This window comes from Pithys albifrons, chromosome 4 (genome assembly GCF_047495875.1).
Source record: "Pithys albifrons albifrons isolate INPA30051 chromosome 4, PitAlb_v1, whole genome shotgun sequence".
Lineage (NCBI taxonomy): Eukaryota > Metazoa > Chordata > Aves > Passeriformes > Thamnophilidae > Pithys > Pithys albifrons.
The window spans coordinates 76,292,700-76,319,441 of NC_092461.1; the positions used below are offsets into that span (position 1 = coordinate 76,292,700).

At 40.6% G+C, this 26,742-nt stretch overlaps 1 protein-coding gene across 10 annotated transcripts in view; it reads left to right on the forward strand.

The window, feature by feature from the left end:
• The window catches only part of ZNF521 (zinc finger protein 521), a 232,305-nt gene that overhangs the window by 174,520 nt on the left and 31,043 nt on the right, over positions 1 to 26,742 (forward strand). The gene's annotated exons all lie outside the window — the stretch shown is intronic.

Consider the following 26,742-nt stretch of genomic DNA (forward strand, 5'->3'; position numbering starts at 1 on the left):
CAGGTTTGGAATTTTACATTCAGGGGGTTGAGCTAGCTTCTTTTTATTCATTAGCATCCTTTCAGTTTTTCAGCTTATAATGGCAGAGTACCCTTTGGACCTGATGCCAGCCCAGAGAAACCAGGCTCATCTGAGGATGCCCAGATTGTCCCTGTGGCCTCTAACCATATTACAGGATCTTCAAGGTTACTCATACGGTGTTTTGGCATGATAGGCACTGCAAACAGGTGCAGCCGTTGCCTCCACTGTGATTTTCCCTGACCTAGCAAAGTTTCCCTGTGCAACTCGTACAGGAAATAACAAACCATTGATTGGTGTCTGACTTGTTTGTAGGTAATTGTAGGCCATTGATCTAACCAAGCTGGAGCTGTGGCACTGTAAGCTGTGCAGCCCTCATTACCTCTGACCTGGTGACTGCAGCATCGAATCATTGGAAAACTCATTCAGAAGAGAATTGTTCCTTACATTTTTATCTGCTGTAGAAAAAGCAAAGGTGAAATGGTCGTTTGTAAGTTTTAGTAAGCTGCATGTGATAACTGCACAGCCTGATGTGTAAAAACGCACGGTATCCTTGTACAAGCAAGCTTCCTGTATTGTCCTGCTCTTTACAGGATGAACTGCTTCAACTGGCTTGCATTGTCTCAGCCGTCACAAGGAAAACAGAGACATATTTGTGATCAGTTGTCACTAGGCTCTGACATGGAGCTGGGAATGTGACATTGCTTTGAAACAGATCCTTTTAAAATTCAGCAATAGTAACAAATTATGTCTGCTATGGATTAAACACAGGCATTTTTTGATCTACATTCAGTTGCATGCCCCCGAATTTTTATCAATAAGTCTACGATTTATAGGCATTGATTTTGCAAGGCCTTTAACAGGAAAATAAAAAGGGTCCTCAAGGATCGAACTCAAAAACTATTGCTCTTGCAGCACTCTGGTACTTTATATTAGTGAAAGTGGCAAATCTTTGATCAAAACATCCTAGAAAATAATTTGTCACAGAGATTATTTTGGCATGTTGGGTGCTTTTAATTAATGTTTTCTTTCGGGAAGAAGTAAACCTTTTAAGTAGTCATGTAAGTTCTTTGTCAATTTGTCTGGTGTGTTCATCCTCTGTACTTCCAGTCTCACAATCTTATACACAGACTAAAGTAGTCCTGAATAAAGCATAGGCTTTTTCTCCCCTCAGTTTCTCTGCTCCTCTGCATTAAGAGTCTTGAAATCAGAAAAGAAAAAAACATTAAATATGTTTCTAAGGAAAAAAACCTTCAGTCATATCTATTTTTTTTGCCAGCACCTGCATTCATACATAAAGGAAAATATTGTACCTGCCAGGAAGTATTATACAATGCACTTTCTTTCATGTCAAATTCCATTATTTTGAACAGGTTGTATAAGGGCATTCAGCCTGCTGCATTGGGATATACAGGGTGCGTTTAGCATGGTTTATATTTGTGCCCAGTTTTGAATACATTTGATGTTAGCAGTGCATTTTTATGTTTGCTGCAGGATGATATTATACCACAGATGAGAGGACAGCAGAAATTGCCATGTAAGTCTAGCTGCTGGGCTGTCAGTCTCTGAGTTCAAAACACAGAAATGTGTATTTGCAAAACCGATGGTGGATAAGGGCATTCAGATTATTTGGAACAGGATTTCAAATGGCACCAAGTATAGGCAGAGCCATGAACATGTGGCCTCTAAAAGAACAAGTCTAAGAGGTGAATCCTGCCATCTGACACACTACACTGATGACCACTTTTACTAAACAAAAATTACCAATTTGTTCCTTCTGGTAAGGGGCCAGAACTACCTCTATGGACTGTGAGAGATGCTGTTTGATATCCACAGAAATATGACACACATAGTAATGCACTTTTCCTACACACTATTATGTGTATATTTTTCCCTGACAGACAGGTGACTGGTTCACATGGGCATAGACAGCATAATTTATGCATCCATTTGGCATGTGCATGTTTCCAGACCATGGCATCGTCTCCTCTTCTTGCTAGATAAGTTGAAACATTGACAGGCAGTGTGTTCACTTTTTCCTTTTATTACAGTAATTTATAAGATATTTTAGCTAACAGGAGAATGGCCCAAGGGGGCATTCTCATGTTAATTACCAAATGTGGGCTTGTCAAAGCCTCAGGAATAATGCAAGTAATACTGCATCATTATATTGTTTGGCCCTCAACCCCAATATTAGCTTTGAGAAGAAGGGAGGGGCGGGAGGGGAGCTTATTTGATAGGGCTTTTAAATTTAAAAAGAAACCCATTTCTGACCCATCAGAGACCAGAAGAAAAATGCATGGGAGAATATATAGTTTAGGACGGAAAGGAGTTCAAATAATGCAGTGAGCGTGTAGTCTTTTTTTAAAAAACATATTCAGCTAAAAACAAAAGAACTGTCACAATGTTGATTGCATTTTTTTGACACTGAAAGAGGTTGCATCTGCTGTAATGCACCATCAGAAAATTCTGTTTCCAACATTGTGGCGTAGGGTTTGCAGCTGTTCTCATTTCTCCCTATGGAACATCCGTGGTGACCACCCAATATCACTTTCTAACAATATCATTGCTCCTACCACACAGCAGCCTACTCCGAAAACCACCCATCCCATTCAGGTACTTCAAGAATCTGCCAACAACTGGCACTACCAGAGAAGATACCTTCATAAATATATACACATAGGCATTGACACATACAAACATTGCTGATATATATTGTCTCATTGTTTCTGAAGCTGTCAGCATGACCAATGGGGTTCTAACACTATCATTAACTAGCTTTTGAATTCTGGTGACACATTACATGAGGGTTTGAGATGATCAGTCAATTTTGTCATGCAATCTGCTGATACCTCAGTGCTGCAAGTGTGAGTGAGGTGGAATAAGGGAGGGTTCCTTCCTGCTGAGCTGTTCTACCATCCTGAAATTTGACATTACTATTTTTATTTTAATATACTGGTTTTGTGCGCCATCATGTTTCATGGCACAGATGTAGAATAGCACTGGTGAGTTGAGTTTTTCTGATCACAGTTGTCATTTTTTGTATGAAGAAAAATGCTATCTCTCAGCTCAGACCAACTAGGGCTTCAAAACTTAAACCAAACAGGTTGAATTTTACCTAGAAATCAGTAGACAGACACTGTAGTTCTTCAAGGATTATAGTCTACAGTACCTGCAGTTACTGTGTGGTCCTGCAGTGAAAGCCCCCTAGGGGCAAATATGTTACCTCCAAAGGCAAAGGCAGGTAGCATCTCTATCAGCTCATATCCTTGTGAAAATATAATTCTTCTGGGTAAGCAAAAGTGGTGAGAAGAGCTCTTAGTAACCACTATTCCTGAATAAAAGACAATTGTATTCTAAATAGTCTTAGAAGATAAGCCTTAATTAATAATAGTTTGGCCAATGAATTTCCACGTATTTTTTCATATTACTTAAAAGTGCAGAATTATCATAGTTTGTTTGGGTGGAGCTTTAACTTGGTGTCTCTCCCCTGTTCATTAGTACTTATGACTTACTTAGGTAGAACACTTTTCTCAGTCTGAATCAGAAGGGATGGAGGTTTAGAGATCTGTCTACCCCAGTACCTGGATATACTGGATTCATGTTGATTTTCTTACGTGTCTCCTGGTTCTCCTTTTTACATGTTTACAACACTGATGACAGAGCAGAATCTTGCAGTGATGACCTTTGTGATCTACCAGGACAGGGGAGGGAATCACCCCATGAATCCTTCCTCAGTAATGTTCAGAATTGAAGCTAAATATCAAAGGTGGCAAGTTTTGGAGACAAACTCTCTCTCCTCAAAGACCGTTTTTAGGTCGTTGGTGTCTTATATTGACAGAGTAGTTATTCTCTATGTAGGAGACACTTAGGTTTGACTCTGAGGCTTTACTGTGTGTCTTGTCACTTTCAGAAATTCAAGAAACATCACAGGCTGAAATTCAAGCAAAAAAGGCTCATTATTCTTAGAGACTGTTACCCCAAACTTGACGATGACTCTTGCAAATTGACTCTGACAGGTAGTTATCAAACACTGCTGTATCTGTGGTAGGGCTTGCACAGCCATGAGAAACCTATCTGCATCTGACTAGGTACTGAAAATAATTCCTCACAGTCAGAAACACTTGACTCCATCACCTGAAGCAAACAACCTGGATTAACCAGCTTGTTAACCACCTGGTTTTTTTTGACTCTTGCACAGTTGCAGCAGATTTCAAATGCTTTTTTTCTTGTAATCAATACATTCAGAACTGGGTTTAATCCACTGGCATTTTAGCCATCATCCTTTCTGTTTCATTAGTTTGAGGTCATCTAAATTGTACAGCATAGCTGATCCTGCCTTAAGGCAGGGGGATGCTCTAAATGACCTTTTAAGGTCCCTTCCAACTCTATTTTCAATGATTGTATGATATGATCTGTCAAGACAAAATAGATGTGCAGGTACTTAGGGGTATTTAGGATACATCTTCATCACAAATATGGTTTGATACCTACACAGTTTTCCTGCTTAGATCCATAGCAGTCAATTTTGACTGTTATGAGATGCCTTTTAAGTGCTGATAGAAAATGTCTGTATGACTCTCTGATCCTAAAAAAAAAAAAAAAAAAAGACAGAGATTCTTGGCATGTAACAAAGGAGCATCTCACATCTCTCACTGTATGTCTGTTGCATCACCTGCCCAGATGAAAACATGGCTGGCTATACAAGGTGAACTACAGGCTATCAGGGACATGTGCATTAGTGATGTCTAATAAGTTCCATTGGTGTGGAAACTGGAATAACACAGACTGGTTAGTGAAGATGACTTTACCTTTGCAGTAAGGTGACCTGTACACAAATCCTAGTCATTAGGTCAAGCCTCCTATTTATAATGGCCATTCTTTATCAAATGCAGGCTGGAGGCTGAAGATTTTCAATCTTTAAGGCCAAGCATATGTATCACAGACTCATTGTGTCCTTGAGCATCTTTCTTAATTTATGCTGAGCAGCGTTCTCAGCTGTAGTGATTACTGAAGGTAGCTTTGATGAAGACTGCAGGAGGGAAATGAAGTCTCTGACAGGGTTTCCATGAAGGCAGTTCGTGGTGATGATGCTATTGTGTAGAGTTGGCTGAAGTCAGCAGGTCAGATACTGACTTCTACAGTTAGCTTATGGAGAAGCTCCTTTGCTCTAAGGGATTTAAATGGGAACACTGTCAGGTTTAGTATTCCTATTGAGCTCAATTTTCTTGGTGGCCTGGAAGTGGAGAGAACTCACCAAATGCAGCCCAACTCTCGGTCATTAGGGCCTTTAAAAGATTACAGTCGAGACCTTGAATTGTATCTAGTAATAAACAGTGCAGTAGCAGAGTGTGTGGAGCTTACAAAGGCTTTGTTATAGTAATACCCCAAATACAAAAAAATAAGTATACCACTTAGATGAAAATTTTCTCCGTTTGATTGAAGAAAAGCAAGGAATGGAGAAGGCTGTGGAAGAAAAAAAACAGGTTGCTTGTGTTCTTAAGCCACTTAAAAGGCTGAGCTAGCTGAGACAGATTCCTCCTCTTTAAATTAATAAATATGATCTTGGATGAATCTACTTGATGATAGTAAATTTTATGTTCAAAATGAGAATTCAGTTTCTTGTAAATAAATAACATCAAAATATCCAACTGGTATTTATGAACAGGCATATTTTTTCAGCAGTTTTAGCAGCTAGCTTAGAGATTTGGGTGGATTCAAAAAGTTGAGTCCCTCTTACTAGCTGAAATGATCTTTTGAAAATCAAGGCACATAAAAAGGGAAGAAGATGGAAAACATCACAATACCCATTTCTTGAACTTTCCATCTTTTGTATTGAAGACTTTAAGTGTCCATTGATCTCAGTCCAGAATACTGAGCACCAGCTTACTCGTGCCAGATTACTCTTTCAGTATAAACAGCGTAAGATTTAAAGACATTGAGTGTTTGGAATTAGTAACGGTGTACATCTACAGTTGCAACATTTTGATGCATTCACATTCTATCACACTCTTGCATAGTGGGGTAAAAGGTATGCTGACAGAACAGGAGTGCATGGAGTACATGGGATATTCATGCGCTCAAAAGTGCATGTGCGTGCAAAGGGAATTAACATTAGTTTACTGCCTTACTGCATGATACCTTTGTGATTTCAGAAGATACACCTTTTGGGCTTCTGTCATGTTGAAGGTGTAGAATTGTTTGCCCGTAAAATTGTTTTAAGTTGTAATTTTGATTTGACTTGGGGTACCTTGTGCAACCTTATTTCATGCAGTCCTTAAAATCAACCGATTTTGTGATAAAGGGTAGTTGCTAAAAAGGATGTGTGGCATGAAAAGGGGAGCATGTGGGCAGCTGTACTTCTAGTTAACACTCAAATCTCCTTTTGGAGATCTGTGTTTTATTGACCCGGATTCATTTGTAGAAGAAAAATAGACAGAACTCCAGAACTTACATCTTCTTTCAAAACAGGGTTGAAGGAATTGAACAGACTGACAGGAGCTCTTAGCACTGTGGATATCTATATTCTGTCTTGCCAAAGGCTAAATAGAGGACATTCATTTGTTCATCAGCTTTCAAATCTCCTCTCTTCCCCTCCTGAAGTAGGGAGGGAAGAAAAAATCATTTAGAGAAGGGGGTTCTGAATACCACATATTCTCTTTTGCCTATTTCTAGCAGAGCCAGACATGAACAATTAAATCTAGGGCTTCCCTGTGGTCTGTGAATAACAGAGCGCAGTGTAACCATCAGGGCACAAAGGCAGACAGCAATAGGTTTTTTTTTTTTATTTTTTGTTTACCCTTCAGGACACTGTTTACCTTATCACTGAAGGGGAAGTTATCATTTCATCCCTTTTGAAAATCATACTGGGTTGATTCTATACCTCCAGGTATCGGACTGGCTAGTGATGGAGTGGGCATGTCAGCTGAGGGTTAGGGGAGTCATACTGGGAGCTGTTGCGCTCACTCTCCCATCTCACTCCCTCTGTCTTTCCCTTGCTCCTTCTCTGTCAAACCATTCTCTCTCACTCTCTCTAAGCCTGAATGTGGGTTTTTTCCTTCCCCCTCCCCTCTAAATTTACTTCACAGCAGATTGTCTTGTAGTAAATCACCAAAAACCCAAATAGCACTAAAGCATTCTGATACAACATTAGCATTTGCTTAACAAGCACAAGATAAACATTAAACAAAGAACTGCATTTCTTTATTAGAGGCTGCAAGATACATAATCCATGAGCACAAGAAACATGGGACCCAGTGGATATGCAGATGTGTGTTATTTCATTGGCGCTGGGCGGCCTTGTTAGAAAAGGTTTTCATCTGAAGGCTTGGGGGTGGATAGTTGACTGTCCCTGGTGGGGCTGTAACTAGATACGGAGACTGTTGCAAGCTAGGCTGGGCTCCCTGGTGGATGTGCTGATTGGACAGCCTGAGGAAAACTTGGGAAGCATCAGGAAGTGAACTCAATCACCTTGGGGATGAGAGGGGAGAACCAGATGAAGGCATTTGACTTCTTTTGTAACTCCCACTAAGGACAGATTGCCAGTGCGATCCAGCCTCCATAACTGCAAATCAGGCCCTTTCCCCTATGCCGATTTCATTAGAATGGCCAGCATGGTGCAAAGAGGAGGGAGAAAAAAAAGGTTAGACACAGTAATTTTACAGGCAGGCGGATACAAAAAAAAATCTGCATAATTAAGCAGTCAAGGCTGCTAATAGGGGAGTTTATATGCTCTGGGACCAGGCAAGGGCAGCACATATGGATATAGCACTGGATATTAAATCTACGGCATGCAGACTTACTTCAGGGCCCTTAGAGAAAAGGCTAATTATAGAGAGAGGAATTGTGTTTACTGGTCTGTCTTGGGCAAAGATGTTGAGAGAAGTGCAACCAAGTTTTGCAGTTAGACATGAACAGTCTGTTAATAGAGATATCAAAAATATGTGCTTGTGGTTGCTTCACATCTAATCAACAGGAAATCACAGATTCCGAGACCCCCTTCTCCCAGTTAAATGAGGAGGGAAAAACACATACATATACATATTCCGGATGCAGGATGTGAATGTGTTCATTATTAAATTGCTGGAATTTAATCTGAACCAAGCTCTTTATCATCAATAAATTATATTTAGCAGTTTACCCTAGTTTAGCTGCTCCTGTTTAAAAATGTCAGTGCTTCTGGGTATAAGCTCCAAGTCAGCTTTTAAATATAAATGGATAATATGAATGGAAGTTGCAACGGGCAGGACTGAGCAGTTAGAGAAAGGGTATGTTTATGTAACAAGTCCTGACATGGTGGACATTAACATTTCATAATGCAGATCAAAGGTATGGAGAAGACCCAAGAGCCTTCAGTCAGAGGCCCCTAGCAACTGTCTACTGTGCTCCATGAGATGTTTTCTCCAAATTAGAAAGCCTTAGACTTTTCTTTATCCCTATAGATAGATTTTTTTTTTAATACTTTTAAAAGTGATTAGCCTTTTTCTAGGTCTCTGCCCACTCCCCAAGGAAAGAAATGTCTCATTGTGGTGAAAGGAGAAGACTATCAAGGCATTATCATGAAACAGTGTCTCATATCCATAATAGCTAGGAGAGGTCAGTGCCCATGGCCTGTTTTGATTTAGCATTTTGCTGCTTTAGGCTTTTGATTTTTTAGTGTTTTGGTGGAACAGTCCTGTTCTGAAGTCCTGGAAAGCAAGACGTTCAATCAGAAGTCTGCTCAGAGGGCCTCATTTGGCAGGGTGTCAGAGTCATGTATGAGATGTTGGGTGTCTATCAGGAATTCAGTGCGACCATGAGGCATTGTGAAGCATACAGGAAGAAGCCCTTGGTTTGGTTTTCCTTATTGCACTGAGAGAGAAAACCAAACCATCATTCAGGGAATTTACTGAAGTTTTGTGTGGAGTCCGGTATCAGCGCCACAATAACATGCAGTGATAATACAGAAATGTGCAAAAAGCAGCCCCTGCCCCAAATGCTTGAAAAGGCACTCTTGAGTGTTCACTTTGCAAAGGAAGTAACACTTCCTGCACTTGGTAAATAACTATATGTTGGCCTTCTAGCAGTGACTTCATATCCCATCATACAGCAGGTAAGCTCAAAGGATGTCAGCCATGCTGACCATGAAGAACACGCTCTGCTTTGGGTTTTTTTTTTCCCCCAGACTGTGAAGTGAGGCATGGGGAGGAGTGCTGGGGTCACCTGTGATCAGACAGGCTGCTCAGAACTGGCTGAGACTTGTAGCAGGTGGCAATAGAGTGACAGTCCTTGGGGCATGTGAAGCATCAGAGGCTTTTTCTTCCCCACGACTAACCCAAAGTGATAACTAAATGATATATATTTAGAACACTGTTGTTTGTGTTGCTCATAAGCCACAAAGTTCAGTGTATGTATGAAGCCCTGTTTCTTCCGGGCCATGTTATGCAGCAGTCACGTGGTCAAAGTACATCTGTCCAGTCAGTCTTCCCTGTTTGTTCATATCACAGAAGGAGGGAGGGCTCAAAGACAGTGTGCTTTTACGCTCTGTGAGAATTCAGTTGAGTAGAGGACAGCAATCTGTACAATGTCCCCAGGCAGGGAAAAAGTGTATGCTGAGGTTTAGCCTTTTCTAAACATCACAGAATCTGTGGGAGAGAACAGAAAAATGGGACCTGGGAGAGACTTTCTGCATGTATGTTCTTGGACACAGTCAATCAACTGGGAAACACAAATCTGGGGAAAGCAACTATTTCTTACTTTCTGGTGCATGCAGAATGGCTTGCTTGTTTTTAATCTTGGGTAACTTGTGTCCATCTTCTCCTGCTATTCAGCTGGAATGTTCTCATGGTACTACAATTTTTTCCGTGTGCAGAGCCATCTCACCTGTCTTTACAATAGTTCCCTGCAACTTTGTTTAGATTTGTAAATTTGAAATGGAAACAAATACACATGTATGCATGTGTGTGCACACACTTTTCCATGTGGCAGTTAAAAGGATAAATGAAAATCCTATTCCAGCAATTTTTTCCATATGTTGATGCAAAAATGAATCCTAAAAACATTTGCAGGGTATCCGTAATGATGACATTAAAACTTTGGGATTGCCCCTTGTGAAACACATTTTAGGGACAGTTGTGGTGTGAATAATGCAAAATTGTGGAAGGTGATTATTTTGAGGCCTATTTCAAGAACAAGTTGCAATTGTCAAAAGACAGTATAACTTTTCACTGGTGAGAAGCAGGCAGATAACCTGTCAATAGTGATGATCTAATGGCAGTCTCCAGGCTGTGCTGTGTCATCAGCCGGCTGTCAATCCCACCAGCATGTCTCAAAAGCATTAATTGTTGTGATAGTATCAATGTGAAAACTGCTAAGAAAAAAACATAGTCCCTCGGTGCTGCTTTGTAAAAGATAGGCTGAGGATCAAAGTTCAACTTGCCTTGACTGGATTTCATTTTTGCATGCATAGCTACCTGTGAACACATTACTAAGAACCTAATTGTAGCTGGTTGTAGCTGCAGTTACTTTGCTGGTAAAACACAACAATCAAGCTGTCTACAGTCTCCTTCAAAAGAAGTTTTTGCCAGCTTCGCATAAAAGCACCTCCTCTTCTCCCATGCAGCCCCATTAGGCTTGGATCAGGGGAAAGATGCTTATTCCTCTTACTCTCATTAGAGACTTTTTCTGGCTGAGGTTTCAGGAGTAATCCTGCTTAAGTAACAGTTCAAGCATCATATCTGTATGCAATTTGAAATCTATATGCATGTATCTTTTATTATACATGTATCCATATTGCTGCTTTTCCAGATTCTCTCTCTGCAGCATAATTCACTCACTGCTTGATGCTAAGACCTGTAAAAGAGAAAGTATTTCTTCTTTTTGACTAGGACCTTCAAAGACAGAAATAATATCTGTGTTAAGATAGAGTCTAGTATAACACTGGCATTAGAAGAGATGTATAATTATAACTACAGACACCTGTCAGTAATGTTCTCTCAATATTCCTCCACTGTTATTTTTGGCTCCTTTTTGCTCCATTAATCCACCCATTCCCGTCTCTAAATCCCACTGCTTTTTCCTTCTCATCATCTCAAAGATCTCTCCATTTCTTTCCACCTCTACAGCCAGTTCTCTTATTAGAAGCCAAGTTATATTTCACTTTAACCATGTTATTTTCCCTCAGACTAGACAACTGCAGCCACCAAGCTGGTTTTGGATAGTGACTTAATGTGGTTTACTTACAGTTACTTGTGTTACTCTTACCCCTTTATCAAGTATAAGCATCTTGTGATGATTTTCAAAGATTTCCATCCAACCCTGCTTACACTCCCTTCTTGAGATTCCTTTAACCCCACCTCTGTACTGCTCTAATGCTCACAGCTCTGAACACCTATTTCTGGAGTCACAGCCAGTGTCCCATTATCTTTTGTCACAGGGCTCTTAGGCTTTGAAGAAATGCTGTCAGGACCCCTGCACAGCTCTACCTTGTCCAGCTTTGTGTACTTTTCAACATATGAGTTCTGCCATGCTTGACTGGAGTAACTATTTTGTTTCAGACAAAAGGGCACAAATTTGTGTGCCTTATTCAGTGCTCCCAGTCACATTCATTTCTGTCTGCTTGTTCTCACACTGAGAGGTTCTCCAGGCTAGGGCCATCCACCTGGAATATAGTGTGAGCTGTGAGGAAAGGGTAAAAAGGCCAGGTGACAGTGTATTCTGCTGTTCTTTCCATCAAACTCTGACAGATTAAAGACAGAACCACTTACCTGCCTACATCTCCTTTGGTCTCAGACATTTTCAGATGGTCTAGAAAAATACATTTTTAGAAATATTCCAGTGATTGAACATTAAGGATTTGGCAAAGCTTATGGAAGCAGCAGGATTAGGGGCCTGATTCTGCAGATACTCAGGGCATTTTACAAAGTCCTGAGCACAGAGAGAGGCAAGAGAAGAGAGTCTATATTTATCCTAGTAGGCAACACCAGGGACATTAAAACAACTGACCCCTTTGTTTCTATTTCTCCCCACTTCTACAATCCTGCCAGGCCTAATTTAGCATCTGTACTCACCTTCCCTGAATGCAGTCCAGTCTTTTGCTTGGCTTGAAACTGTTTTCCCAGAAACCAGTATGTCAGCTGGCATATGGAGAGATTTCTTGGAGAATGGGTGAGCGGGCTGGATTCTGTGGTTCCTTAGTTTTTCTGCTGCTCCAGTTGTATCTCAGGAGACCAGCAGCCTGATGAATGCATTGTTCTAAAATGTCAAAAGGACCTCTGGGCACAAAGTGTTGCGTCCTTCAGAACCACCCAACTCATGCAAAAGCAAGAGAGGTGCAGCCATAGGGAAAATGTCAAGCTGAGACTGAATAGCTGCAAGCATCATTGGCACCAGTAAACAGGATCACTTATTTGACTGACCAGGGTGAAACACATGCTAAAAATACACAGTGCCTATCAAGTTCTCTCATTGAGTATTCCAACCCAGCTACTGAGCTAGGGACTTTTATCTGCATTTGTGACTCATCCTACATTTAATAGATAGATAGATAGATAGATAGATAGATAGATAGATAGATAGATAGATAGATAAACAAATCAGGGAACATACAGTAGATGCATTTTACTGCTAGAGAGGAACTTCACAATCCTACCAGGGGACCTTTTTGTAATGTTTGTAATATTCTGCTATCATGCTTTAGCAAAGAAAAATGTCACTGCTGGGCTTTATTTTTAACAGATTTTTTAAACATCAATTAATGCAAGCAAATATAATGAAGCAGATTTTCCTTTTTATTTATATTTGGGTGAAAGCAGTGAGGGGACTTGGGAGAATGGCATGCATGGGCAGGGAGCACAGGGGTGGAAAGAGAGTTGCTTCTGCAGTTCCACAGTGGGGAGGTGGTTTATTTTTTCAAAGGTGTATCCATGCAGATGGACATCCAGCTTCCACTGGCAGTCAGTAGATTTGAGAAATCAAGCTGCCTTTGAATGTATCATTCATGTGGCATCTTAAAAAAAGACATTGTGAAAAGTGCAGCCTAAGTTACCCAACATGAAAGACTGTATGCTCCATTTGTCTTCACCAAGCTGAAATCAGTCAACCCTCCATACACACTCTTCTTATCAGACGTAAAATGACCAAAGAAGTGACATTTTTTTCTTAATGCATGAATCCTTTATGAATTGCATCATATTATATTTTCCCCATACCATTATACTTGCAGTGTTAGCGAGCTTTCTTCTGTTTCTCTAACACAAAGGCAAATACACATACACATATTCAGGATTGTAGGCAAACTCTTCCCTTCCAGCCCTGGTTTGTTTTCAACTGCTGGCAAGAGACATCACTGAAACCTTGGCCATGCAACATTGCCCTTCTTTCATGAGGGCCTTTCATGGAATTAATGATGATACCTGTTATTTGGCAGGTATGTTTGACTTACCATGATGTGACAGTTTTGATTCAGGACAGAGGGCACAGAACGTGTCAATCGAAGATAATGTACTACACATGAGTTAATATCTTACCAACATAATGAACCAAGGGAAAGCAACGGCTTTAATTTGGAATTTTCCTGCTGTCGCCACTTTTTACTGAGACCTTCAGAGGTTTTTTTCTGAGAAATGCTGGTATTTTGGTATGTTGGCCAACTTTTAGTTTGCTGTAGCTCACTTTAAGGGGTTTTTTTTTGCTCTTAATAGCCAGCTTGTTGTCTTTTTATCTTTTGGAGGGAGAGGAAGGGTGTGTCAGTCACATAGATGAAATGTTGGAAAGAAAAGGGTGTGGATAGATTGGTTGTGAGTACAGCATTCAGTTCAGTTGCCCCACCTCAGTTTCCTTGCTGCTCTGCGGGTATTCTTCATCAGCTATTATTTCCAGTTCTGATCTTTGCCTTCTGGTGCCTAGCTGAACTACAGAGGCTGCCCACTCTTTCTGCTATATAATTTTCAAGGACTTAACACAGCAATTTTTCATCTTATCTGCTGCCATGTCATTTATCAAGTCCAGCAATCAGAAATGAACATCAACAAAATATGCTGCTTATTTGTAGGAGTGTCACAGGATCAAAATCTGCATGCTCCTCTTAGCAAAATGCATTGCAAAATCTAACAGTGGGCTCTTGCTGTTTCAGGGTGATGCGCAGCACAGCAAGTGAGTTTGCCCCCTTTTTTTTTTTTTACTTCAAAATGCCCCTGTTTTTTCAAATATGACTAGAGGGCTAATACTCCTCTGTGACCCTATTTTCTGTTGTTTAAAATCTGCCTGGTGTTAAATCCTTCTGCTCACTTCCAGGTTTAACAAATTTAAAAGTGCTTCTTGAGTGAGGTGAAGAAGGCAATTGAAGGGGCTGGGGGATATATTCTGTCTGCTTTACTTCTTTGCATCTTGTGTGCTTGTTTTGCCCACTTTGTTTGGAGAAAGACTGACAAGTAAGCATAATGTGCTGAGTAAGTAGAGAAACTTGCTGCCTATGAGGTTTGTCATGAAGATGCTCCATTTTAAACAGCATCAGGGTTTCCAAGAGATGGCCCTTCAGCTTTCAAAAAGTAAACTAGGGAAGTTAAATGCACATCTTGTATGATTCTGTTAACAAATACTTTCATTTCTTAATATAATTAAGAGGTTGATGACAGAAACACAATCCCATGGAGCCAGCCTTTGTTACATAATCAGGGTATACAATATTTAAATGATGGTTCAAATGAACCTGCTCAGGTCTTGGTAAAATTGTCACGAAGTTAAGAAATTAAAAATTTGCCCACAACAAAGATGCTCACAGCATCTTTATAATTCCGCAAGATAGCTGTAGAAATATTTTAAATTTTTTTGTGGGCAGTAATGTCTGAGATTGCTCTGTAAAAGGCATAGCTGTCTTCACTGGCAGTCTTTTTGTCCCTGACGAAATGTAAAAGAACCCTGTGTCTGCAAGTGTTTTGTGTGTCTTCTTCCATTGTTCTGCTTATTCTTCAACTGTGTCAACAGTATGTGTGGATAAATAAAATATCATCAAGAATGCTGATATCATCTTCCTTTTCCCTTTTCCCTCCTCTAACTTACAATAATGTGGGGCAAAGGTCTACTTAACATAACACAGTTACGATAACTAGTACATTTGTATTTCTGCTATGATGAGAGGTCTGCTGTAGTGAGACTCATCCACTGTTGCTGCTTCTTCTCAGCAGTGTTAATTATTCTTCAGGCTCGTGTAGCGTGTGTATGGAAACACAAAATAAGCAATCAGGGAGTAGGATATTTTTGGTTTTATTTGTTGTGTCAGTGACACTTCCACTCTGACACAAACTCGCAGCACAACACTCCTGATCTGTAATGAGGTTGTGTCCCAGGATGTGTATTAAAAGCACTAAATAGTCCCTTGCTTATTCAAAATCCTCATTTATCTGAATTAATTTTGTGTCCCCCTTTTCATTTGGGTAAATTAGGTTTCACAGTTTCACAATTTGATCACAAGTTTCACAGTGTTCAGTACTTCTTTTTCAACCTGAGCCTTTGAAATGACAGTGCTGCATCAGAATCTCAGTCTTCATTTAGAAAAAAAAAATGAAATACTCACTTTCCTCGTTATAGAGAAACCATCTGAGGGGAAACTGGCCAGTGCAGACTTCCAGCCATGCACTGAGTTAAATCTCATGGTTTTTAACCATTCTTCCCACTCTGCAGCACATGGCTTGAATAAATTTGGTTTCAGTGACTGCTAGGCATCGTGTGCATGTATGCACAGCACTAAATGTAGGGTCAGACCAGCTCCTTCTCCCTTTCTTCCTGGGTTCCTCTGTTTTTTCCTACCTCTTCTTATTTAAATGAACTCACACACACAATGAAAGCTAGGCGTTTTGGAGAATATTTCAGCCAGTAAATGCAGTCTTGTAAGTTATTTATTAGAGCATGTCTTCGTAAAAGGCTAATGTCTTACAGTGGTCAGCCACCTGACTTTTGCTGTTACAGGCATTTTTTTCATACCACATTTCAGATTTCCTCAGAGCCTTACAAGCATTTTTTGGTTTCTCACTGATGTTAATCATCTCATAGTCATTTAATGGCAGGCAACATTTTTCTCCAGCTCTGTAACTTTTAACTGGAAAGGCTTTACACTGACCTGACAGCTTATATGTTTATTTTTCTCATAACGGTCCTGCATTTTTTCCTAGTTTGATGCTTTATACTTGTAAACTGCTGTTCTTTTTAATTGCTTATTGTTATTAATTATATAGTGGTAACATTGTTGGCTTCAGACATTTGGATGTAAAATTACATCTATCATTATTGCCATAGAAGCTGTGCTAAATTACCCAAGCTCTGTCTGGAAATAGGTGGTAGTCTGCATTTCTTCAGTGAATTTTGAATGAGGGTTGAATCAAGACTTTCTGTGCTTTTTAGCCTCCAGGATTCATGCCCCTGTCTTGCTTCTGCTTACCACTTCTTCTCCCCCACCAGACTTTTCAGTCTACCCCCTTTTTTTCAGTATCGTTACTAGTAATTCTGTTCTTCCCCAACCAGTCTTTATCTCTCAATGATTCATCTCTTTTCTACCAACTCTTCTCTGTTTCTTCCACTCTGATGTTTTTCCTCTGCTTCTCTACTTTTTAAACTTTATAACTTTTCCATTCTGCTATGCATGAAAGTTCACTGGATTGGGATGTTCTTAGGTACCACTCCTCAATTGCCAGCATAGTGGTAAATGGTGTCCTTGCTTCAGTGAGAATGAGGTTTGATCAAGGGTTGGAATATGGCATTTAGAATTTGGGGGAAAAAGCTAACAAAAAAAGATGTAAGAGACAGAGAAAAAATAACTAATTTGCCCTCATTATTCTCTTATCCACAAACAAAGAACTTTTAATATAGAAATCCCAACAGCTGTTTGTTCAGCTGAGTGTGAAGTCTTAGTACCAGCAGAGAAAGGAGGAAGGAGTGTGGAGTAGGTTTAGAATGAAGTCTGCTCCTTTTTTGGTATGTGAGGCTCGAGGTGCTTGCTTGCTTTGTATCAGAATCAAAGAGAGACATAGGGAAAGGTTAGAGCAAATTAAAACTGAGCTTTCTCATCACTTCCTAAATAAAACAGCAAACTAAGACAGATGAGCAATATAAATAATTCTTTATATTAAATTGAGCTTTACCATTTTAATACATTGCTGTACAAGGAGATCTCCCCTAAGTGTCAAAGCAGTTTGCTCACGTGAAAAGAATCTAATTAAATGCCCAGTTATCAGCATAGACCTGAGGGCCTTAACAGCCTGAACCACTTCTTCCTCCCTGAGTTTTCTGAAAGCTGGTGGTGAGGAGTTGGAGGTTAAGAGGAAAGAAAACAGGTAGTTGATACACCCCTAAATGATTTGGAGAGCTGGATCAGTATTCCAGCAATTGCTGCTCATTTCAAAGTGTCGTTCACCTATGTAAAAAGATGCCAAATAATATTTGACTCATATAACGGCATTCAGATATTGGAAAAAAATATCATTAGTATCTGCTGTATTAGGAAATACATGAAGCACTCTTATTTCTTCATGCTATTGATTCAAATATGCAGTATAACAGGAAAGCCCTATCCTATCCTATCCTATCCTATCCTATCCTATCCTATCCTATCCTATCCTATCCTATCCTATCCTATCCTATCCATTTTTTCCATTTTACTTTTTTCTTCCCTATCTTTTAAGAATAAGCGGGCAATTATTTGTAGCTTTGATAAACAGCATTTCAGCATTTAGAGACTTCATCTTCCAGACATCTAATAGCTCCATGTCAAAAGAAAGAAGGCAACTCTGACCCTTTCTGTATACTCAGAACAAAAGAAGTATCTGATGAGAGTTGTGTACAAAACATGATTTCTACTGCTGCTCCACTGTGGTGTAGAATTAATATTGACACTTGATTGTCTCCATGCAAGATGTTTTCCCATACCACTAAATTCAGAACAGCTTGCGTTTAGTTTACGCAACATGAAATATCCTTTCATACCTTAAAAATTTGTGTTTTCTTTGTGCAGAACTTAAAAGTAGATATACTTATACTTTGACCAGTTCCAGAAGTCCCAGATGAATGGGCACTACTAGTAGGCATATAACATCAAATAGCAAATAGTTGGAAAACCAGCCAGGAAGCAAGAACAAGAAAAAGAAACTGCAGCCTACACAGTGAACAAAAATATTGAAATTTAATGAACAATGCTTAAAAAGCCAAAAGTTATTATTTATATTTTTGCTGTTCTAAATTCTTCTGAATACAAATGTGACACTTCTATTAGTTTCACCCTGCTTCAGTTTGATTAAATCATTTATATCTACTTTGCTCAGGCAATCTCTGCACCATTCAAATTGTAATTTAACTTCACTAGAGAAGACTTGGTCCAAAAAATTATCTTCTTGGAAAGAAATAGTCTCTTAGCTCACAGAAGAGAACAGAAAAAACACAATTCCAACCTCAGTTCCAACACTGTTCATAATGATGGGCAGTTTAAGCAGAATGTGATTCTTCAACCACTGAAATTTAGTAAGAGAATTTTCATTCTGTTTGGAGGTGGAGGGTGGTGGAAACAGACATTTAGCAGCTCTGAAGTTTGGTTCCTTTATCTGTAATATGCAGATAATAATTTGTGTCTCACTGTGCAGTGAAAGGATGGAGGACTTGACCTGGCACATTGTGTCAGAATTTAGTCCCACTAGACAGGAGTCTGGTAAGAGGGGAGGCTGCTCCACTGAGCTAGGTATGCCAGCGTTTGAAGGATCAGTCACCAAGTTTTTAATCAGTGCTCACTAAGTGCTTTTTGAAAAGGTAAACGTTGAGCTGGATCATCTGTCTAGAAATAACTCACACCACTCAGCTTATTCCTACCGGTTTAAATTTCTTTTTATATCCCATGGTAAAATTGTTTCCAAAATAAATTCTGTCACATGGGATTTTATTCCAGTGATGGAGTGTAACCTTGTAATGTGTGTAGCTATGTGATGCAACACAGGCCTTTTTTTTTTCTGAACAAATTTTAATACCTTTTGCTGGTGCAGTTACAGACAAGGAGTAGCAAATTATGCATGTCTCATCAGTTGGTGAATAACTCTGTTGCTTAATTCCTGAACTCTCTCCTGGTAGCCAGTTGCCCAGAAAATGCTGTTGTTTGATAAAAAGGGCAATTGCTGCATTTAAATTGTTCTAACTTGATATGAATACATGACAATTATTAAGAAATAGACCGTGCCAGTTGCCCTTCTTTTATTTTCATCCAGCCTCACGGAAGCCAGACAATTTGTGGCTTTAATAGAACATACAAGGCACATGTGGTAAGAAGAGTTCACTTACAAGCAGCCAAAGTGAGTGCAACCAAGCAAAAAAGTGAACAGTTGGTGAAGTGAAATGCATCCCTTGCTTCAGTCAAAAATATAGTGGAATGAAAGATGCAGTAGACTGGCTTTCCCTTAAGCAGATCTAATTTCAAAATCTGGCCCTGGAGAGATGAACTTTTGCTTTAATTGAGGAGGTGGATCCCAGCTTTGTCACTCAATCAGTCAGCACCCTTTGCTGTAGCTGTAGCAATATGCCGCAGAAGGCTGTAGGATTTATTCCCTGCATGTTGAATAAAGCTTCCTACCCAGTGGTGCTGGGAGTCAGCATGGCCTGGCCTCAACAGCACAGTGCAGGTCCCATCCTCTTCATTCTGGTGCTGGCCAGTATCCTTCAAGGTAAGTATCATAGCCTGGTCTCTACTTTCCCCTTGGGAATCTAGTTATTGGTGACTCAAGAGTTTAGGATTGTTCCTTGAATCTTGACCACCACTGTCCTCAGGCATGTGCAGAGCCTTGCCCAGAAATAATTCTGAACTGAGAAAAAAGCAAGGGGGAAAGACATTGCTTGGGTTGCAGCCTGATGTTTTGAGTTTCTTCAGCTAACTTCATGATTTTGGTTAAAAGTGGTATTAAGAGTAAACACAGGCCACCATGCAGGCCTGCCCACATGAGCATAGTATGTGGCATGAGAGGAAGTGTGCAGGATAACAGTGCCTAGAGGGTGAGGAAGGTATTTCCTTCCCCCACCCTCCTGTTTCCTAACACATGGTGACCTGCCCTGGATAGTGCAGCAAAAACACAGGTGTACTTCTGTCTTTCCGTCCAGTCCTCCATCCTGACCCACCAGGACTGAATTGTTAGTTAGGAGTTTAGACTTTAAAAAAAATGGTTTTCCATGACAGGTTGTTCTCATTGCTGTATTCTTCTTCCTGTAGCAACTTCCAGCTGTGTGCTTTGCCTTTGCTATTCTCCTTTATCACTATATTCCCATGTTTTTCATGTCAGCTTCCAAAATTAACACTGTGGTGGATGATGTTTTTCATTGGAGGGGTTGTGATAATGTTTGAGAAATTGAAAATGACAGAAGCATTAGTGTAAATAGGGAGAAATTATGAAAGCAGTGATGGAGACTTCAGGCACTGTTTAATTTCAGCTTCCAGGCTTGGAAGAGGTGTTATGTGTTCCTTAGCATGTGAGGGTATTTGTCACACACCAACTTTCTGTAGTGGACTCTAATTCCAAATTTTGTGCAGGAATGAGTTGTCTGTAGTGGCACTGAGAGGCTGATGAGTGTGTAGGTGTGTGGCTGGTAGAATTAAGAAGGGGAAGACAAGCACAACACTATAAGCTAGGGAGCATGGATGGCTGTATACTCTGGAAATGACAGTGTTGTGTATTGTCCTTCCTCAGTTTTCACTGTGACATGTAGCCAAGGGGTTAGCTGTCATCTATGGTATTCCCTTCTTAGTCCTCAGATCTCTGGCTTATAAATGTGTGCGGCAAAATTAACTCAGGGAAGAGTGGAAGCAATGTGAAGAAATAGAAATTGGTTTAGGGGTACAATTTGCTTGGTAAAAAAATAAACACATTGAATGTGGGAGCTGTGCATGCTTTAGACCTAAAAAAAAAAAATACAGGGCCTGCAGGCCCTTTCATTCCTGTGTTGTGTGTGGAGGGCAAAGTTTACACTACTTCTGAGCAGATGCTTTTAATCATGGACCCAGCCTTGTGATGATTTACCAGAAGGACATCATCATCTTTGGACCTTTGCCTATGGATTTATTCAGAGTAGAAGGCGCAAGGACCCTTCTGGACAACCTCGAGGGTGAATAAGAGAAAGAGTTACTTATTAACTGTTACAAATTGGTTCTTGGTAATGGCTGTAGTGTTGATCAGACAATATAAGAGGGCCCCCAGTGGTTACTGGCTTAACAGCTGCATGTAAGTCAGCCAGTGAAAATTTGCTTGTAGCTGCTCTAGTTTTGTTTTTATTGAAGAGCAAGAAGCATAAACATGCAACACACAGTCTAGAGGATGCTTAAAGGGTTCCACTTGTTTAAAGTATATATTGAAACGTCAGGGTCTCCTGCAAAATGAGCAAGTTGTGCCTTGAGTGCATATCACAAACTGGGCCAGGTCATCCGAAGCACTGCCTTGAGTGGGGGTGCAAGTGGGGGCACCTTGCCTGCTCTGCAAGGTGCTCAGTAACTTCCTCCATAGTATCAGTAGCTCAGGCAAAGTCAGAGGATCCCCAAATATGTGTATAAGCTCAACATGAAGACTGGTTTTGTTTGCTTTTATCACTGGTTATCAACTTAGTTGCTGAGGTAATGGGCTGCACCTCAATTAAAATCTACCTACCCCCACTGAAACACTTAATATTTGTGTAAATATTAAACATTTATATGAATATTGAATGCATTTATTTGGAATTGAGTGATGTTTACATTTTCCTACTATCTGAATAAAGATTACAAAAGGAAAGCAATTTACTTATGCAGAAATTCTACACACATAGAATTCATTTGACTACCAGAGGTGTGTAAACCATCCCCATCCATGTTGAGAGGCCTTAACCATATCCAAACTCACATCCTAACCATGTAAAGCCAACAGTAAGCAGCAGCTCTGTGCTGTACAGTGGGTACTTTGCTGTTGCCTTCTTTATGGAGTTGTTGGACCCATAATGTGAAGGACATGCTGACTTGTTTTACAATGTACCACATGAGAGAATGCAGTGCATAGTTCCTGGTTAGATTTGGAAAAGTGCAGGCTTTATATTAAGGGTTCATTTCTTTTTCATCATTCAGCTAACTCATTTGCACTGTAATGTACTTTCCTGTTCCTCCTCCTGATACTTGCTGCTTTTATATCTATTTTGCAAGCCATTTTTAGTCTAATCCATACAGCAGTTGTCTAAAATTCCATAGCATTGCTTATTTCTTACCTATAACTCTTAATAAAAAATAGGGCTGTGCCAACCTATTATATCCTTAATAGAATATTCTAATGGTTATTAAATCAATTGACTCTGAATCTCACTTTAATAAATGAGTCAGACAGTATTTTCCAATTACTGTCAGCCGCCACCTTTCCAAAGAGCAGATTATTTTGATTGAATTTTTTAAAGCTGCTCAGCACTTTTTTTTTTTTCCCTGAGTAAGAGCAAAGAGCAAGAGCTCTTTTCTGCAGGGAAGGAGAGCCTCTTGGACTGTATCTGACACTCCATTCCATTTCAGATTAATCCCAAATCGAAACTGAAAATGTGACATTTCACTGGTCCTTTATTTATTGATGATACTATATTTTGCACTTCTGTAGCACCCTATCAAGTTGTTTGCTAAACATGGAGGGCTAGACGGCTAGACAGGGGCCAGCACACAAACAGAGCCTTTTGCATGCTCTTTCTGCAGCTGGCACCTTTGCAAGAACTGCCACACCCTAGCTCTTTCATGCCAGTTGGAGATAAAATGCTGGTCGTGCTTTTAAATTTTCTGTGGAGAGCAGAGGGACAAAGCCTTCTTCCATCATCCTTTCACAGTGCTATGTGATCCAGGCAAGCAAGCAGTTGTGTGGCTAGAAATATTATCTTAAACCTTCTCAAAGGCAGATGGCAATGATTCTGGGTCTTCTGTGTATAGTATATAGTCCTAGACTCTTTTCCAGTTGCACTGTCTTGGTTGTATTAAAAGTCTTAAGGGATACTAATTAGGTCAGCTTGTTAAAGTAGAAATTAAAAATTAGCACCTCTTATTTAAAGATGGGTACTCTGAGAAACACAGGCCATACTGTCATGCCCAAGGTGATAAGAGTATGTCAGTGTCAGAGTTGGAAAGGAACCCAGCACTCCTGCCAATACTGTAACCTTATCTGTCTCCTTTAAATTTAAATCATGCTAGTCTCACATTCTTAAAATCAAGGAGTAGAACCTTGCCCTTTGTTCCAAGAATGTAGCTCAGAGCAGGTGATGTGCACAAAATGGATGAAAAGGAGTGTTAAGGGAGGGGTTTATAACTCCCTGAACAGTGGGACTTAGTAAAAATAATATTCTATTAGTTATACAAATGTAGTCATATTTTAAATATGATCTTTAGAACTAGTAGACTAAAAACATTTTATTTTTAAGAGAAAGCTTAGATTTTGCACAAATTGATGTCTCTTGCCTGGGGAAGTTTCCTATCTGCCCCAGGCAAGTGGGTGAGGGGATTTTTCAAACCCTGTTTATAAGCCTTTAGGAAAATCGGATTTGCAACATAGAGTAATCAAAGTGGGTTTGATGTTTCTGATCAGGAGATCACCTCGGATCTGAGTGATGTGGCAAATACAATAGGGTTGCATTTAATGGGATTCAGTTCTTCTTGAACAACTACAAATTTAGTGTAAGTAAAGTAAGTTTTGCTTTAGCATCAGAAGTGCACACCTTTCTTCCCACTTTTTCCTCATCAACTAAGGTAATGGAAACACACCAAAAAGAAGCCTCCTCTGTCTTCTGTAGCTTCATATAAAAATATTTCTTTTTAGGAAGTCTTTCTTCCTTGGAATGTTTGAAGAACTCCTCATTTAATTTTCCCATGCTCAAGAATGATTAGCATGGTTCATTTACACTTTGCCAACAGTAACTCTGTGGTTTGAGAATTGTCATTGATTATCTTCACTTTGACATGTGGAAGATCACGAGATGGAGCTCCCTTTGTCCTAATTGCTTTGGCTGTGTGTTTCAGCACAAACAGTTTGATGGAGAAACTTTACCCTACAGGCTTTCTAACTCATAACTGCCCTTTGTGGGGACTCCCACCATCTTCACATCTGTCTGTCCAGTAATGACCCACAGCAAGGATATGGATATAAGAGAAATGTTTGGATGATGTCTGTCAGTCTTTAAGTCCTCATAATTAATTAGAAAGTTCAGAAAAGAAGAGGCATTTAGAAAAAGTTTGTTGAATCTTCTGCTCTTTTCAGGATGTTGTCCTGTATCATTGACCACAGCTGTGGGTTTCTGTTGGGAGAACACAGCATACAGCCTGCATTGGAGGATGCAGCTATCTCTCTTAGGTGTACAGACAGGTGCATGACAGTATCTTTTCCTTCATGCACCCCTTGATGGTAGAGAATCCCAATCCCAGAAAACTTGAGAATCCGCTAAAATTTTTCCTCCTAATGAAACAGTTTCCCTATATTTGATAAATGGTTGTTAATTCATTTATGAAGAGTTACAGAAGGTGTCACCTACCAGATGAGAGTGTCACCTAATCTTCCCCAGGAGTCTTTTGCACAGGGCATTATCAGCCAAAGGTACTTGACTACCAGTGTGTTTGGCTGGATGAGACATGTATCTCAGCAGCCTCCATATTCTAGTCTTTCCAGAAAGGCTGTAGTGTCAAAACAGTTGAGACTGGCCTAAGCCTTTGCCTGAGTATGTGTTGACAGCTGTCTGCAGTGGATCCAGCTATAAATTGGTGCCCAGTGAGGCAGGCTGGGAGTCAAGTTCTTCTGTCTGATGCAGGTAACAGAGAAAGGCACTTCAGTGGCAATAGTCTGTGGGCATGGCATTGCCAGGACCACCAACATTTTTCAGCTGACTCTCAGAGCAGGCCTGCCATTTCACACCTTCTGAAAGCTCTGCAGCATGTGGAGGTAGTCAGAAACATTCAACATTGCTTTAATGAAGGATTGGGTACACAAGGAAAGGAAGTCTGCAGTTTACTGTGTCTACACAGATGATGCTCATCCATGCTTTTCTATACCTGTGGCACCAAGACTGACAGGAAGCAGGAGAGTTAAGAAAGTGTTCATATGCCAGTGTGTCTATTTTAAAGAGCTAAAATGTTGTCCTGCTTTCCTCTCACAGTTGCTACATGTAAAACACAGTTGTACTGTGAAAGGCAGTGGAGGCATCATATGTATGAACACTATGAGAGCTGAGTGTTCAGTGAAGGGCAAGCTCCCCAGTTACAGGCTGTTGTCAGAATAGAAATATTTTTAATCCGTGTATTTTTACCTGTTTCTTTTAAAGGAGACACTCCACTATCCAGCCCAATTTTGTGTAAATCTTTGGCTTTGTTGTGTTTTGTGTGTCCCTTACCTTCTTATTGGAGGCAGTTAAATGCCTCCCTGATATCGATCCTATCAGATCTCCGAAGCTAAGCAGGGTCAGCCCCAGTTAGTACTTGGATGAGAGACCTCCTGGGAATACCGGGGGCTGTAGGTTCTAGTCCTGAGGACTTCACTGTCACCGTCCAAGCTCGCTCGGCCGTGGCAGATGAACCTTAGGAGCATGGGTGGGGCCAGTTCTGCGCAGCTGTTCCTCACCAAAAAAAGCCACTGCGAAGGCTGGAAGGGCACACCCACATGGGTAGAGCCCTTCCTAAATCTTGGGTCGTGAAGCCTGGCCATCATCATGATCACCTTCTTATTGTGAAGGGCTCTGACACCTCATAGAAACCACCACACAATGTTAGTTTTCAGCAGTCTCACCTGCAGAACAGCCACTAGCACCTGGCTCAGTCTGCACTGTCCAAAGCCCACTAATTCCCACGCTTTTCTAAAGATGCCATGACTTACACAAAGGCTAAATTTAGCTTTTGGACTAACAAGAAGTGAAAGCTGAGGGTTGAGGGCTGGTATTTTTTTCAATTCTGATAGGTCACTAAAGAACATTTTTAGCGGTCATGTGGCCCCACACAGCTGCAGGAGCACCGTGGCATGTTCTCTTTTGCTCTACTGGGAAGGATTGTTGTGTGGGATACAGAACACTGTCTCTGCTCTCACCATCCTCTGCGAATGCCTGTCATCACAGGCACCAACCATCACTGCAGGCAGCACTGTGTCTGGAGGGATGTGCAAACCTGGTGTTCAGATGTTCGGCATGGGCAGGGCTCTCTCCTGAATCGCTCCTTTCCACCTCAGAAATGGCAGGGAGCTGTGCCAGTCACCAAGAGTTTCATTCTCACTTATTTTTCAATAATCAGATACAGTATTTACCTGTGAGATCAATGCTACCCGTGTAGCACACCAGTGACATACAGAAGGACCTTTTCTAAGCGGCACTGTGGGAATTGAGGCCTCTGCAGCAGGGCTGAAAGCCACTTCTCACCTAGCAACTGTTTCTAAGTAGGACAGCCGCTGACTGCCCTCATGGCAGAGTGGATGAATCCTGCAGAACCCTCAGGAAGAGAACCTGGTGCCAGGCACCAGCCGGCCTTGGAGGACAATGGGAGGAAGCAGAGGAACAAGAGGCAGGGAGCGGGAGGGGTTTTTAAAGCCACAGGACGTGGACGGGAAAGCTGTGTCAGAAGGCACACAGGGACTTTTCTGGGCTGTTCAGAGGAGAAATGCAAATAAAGAGGGAAAAAATCCTGGAATGCCAGAAAGGGAGTTTTGAAATCCTGCAGCTTCCATGTGTGCCCATGGGACTGGAACGTGGAGCATGAGTGATGTGAGGGTATAAACTGCC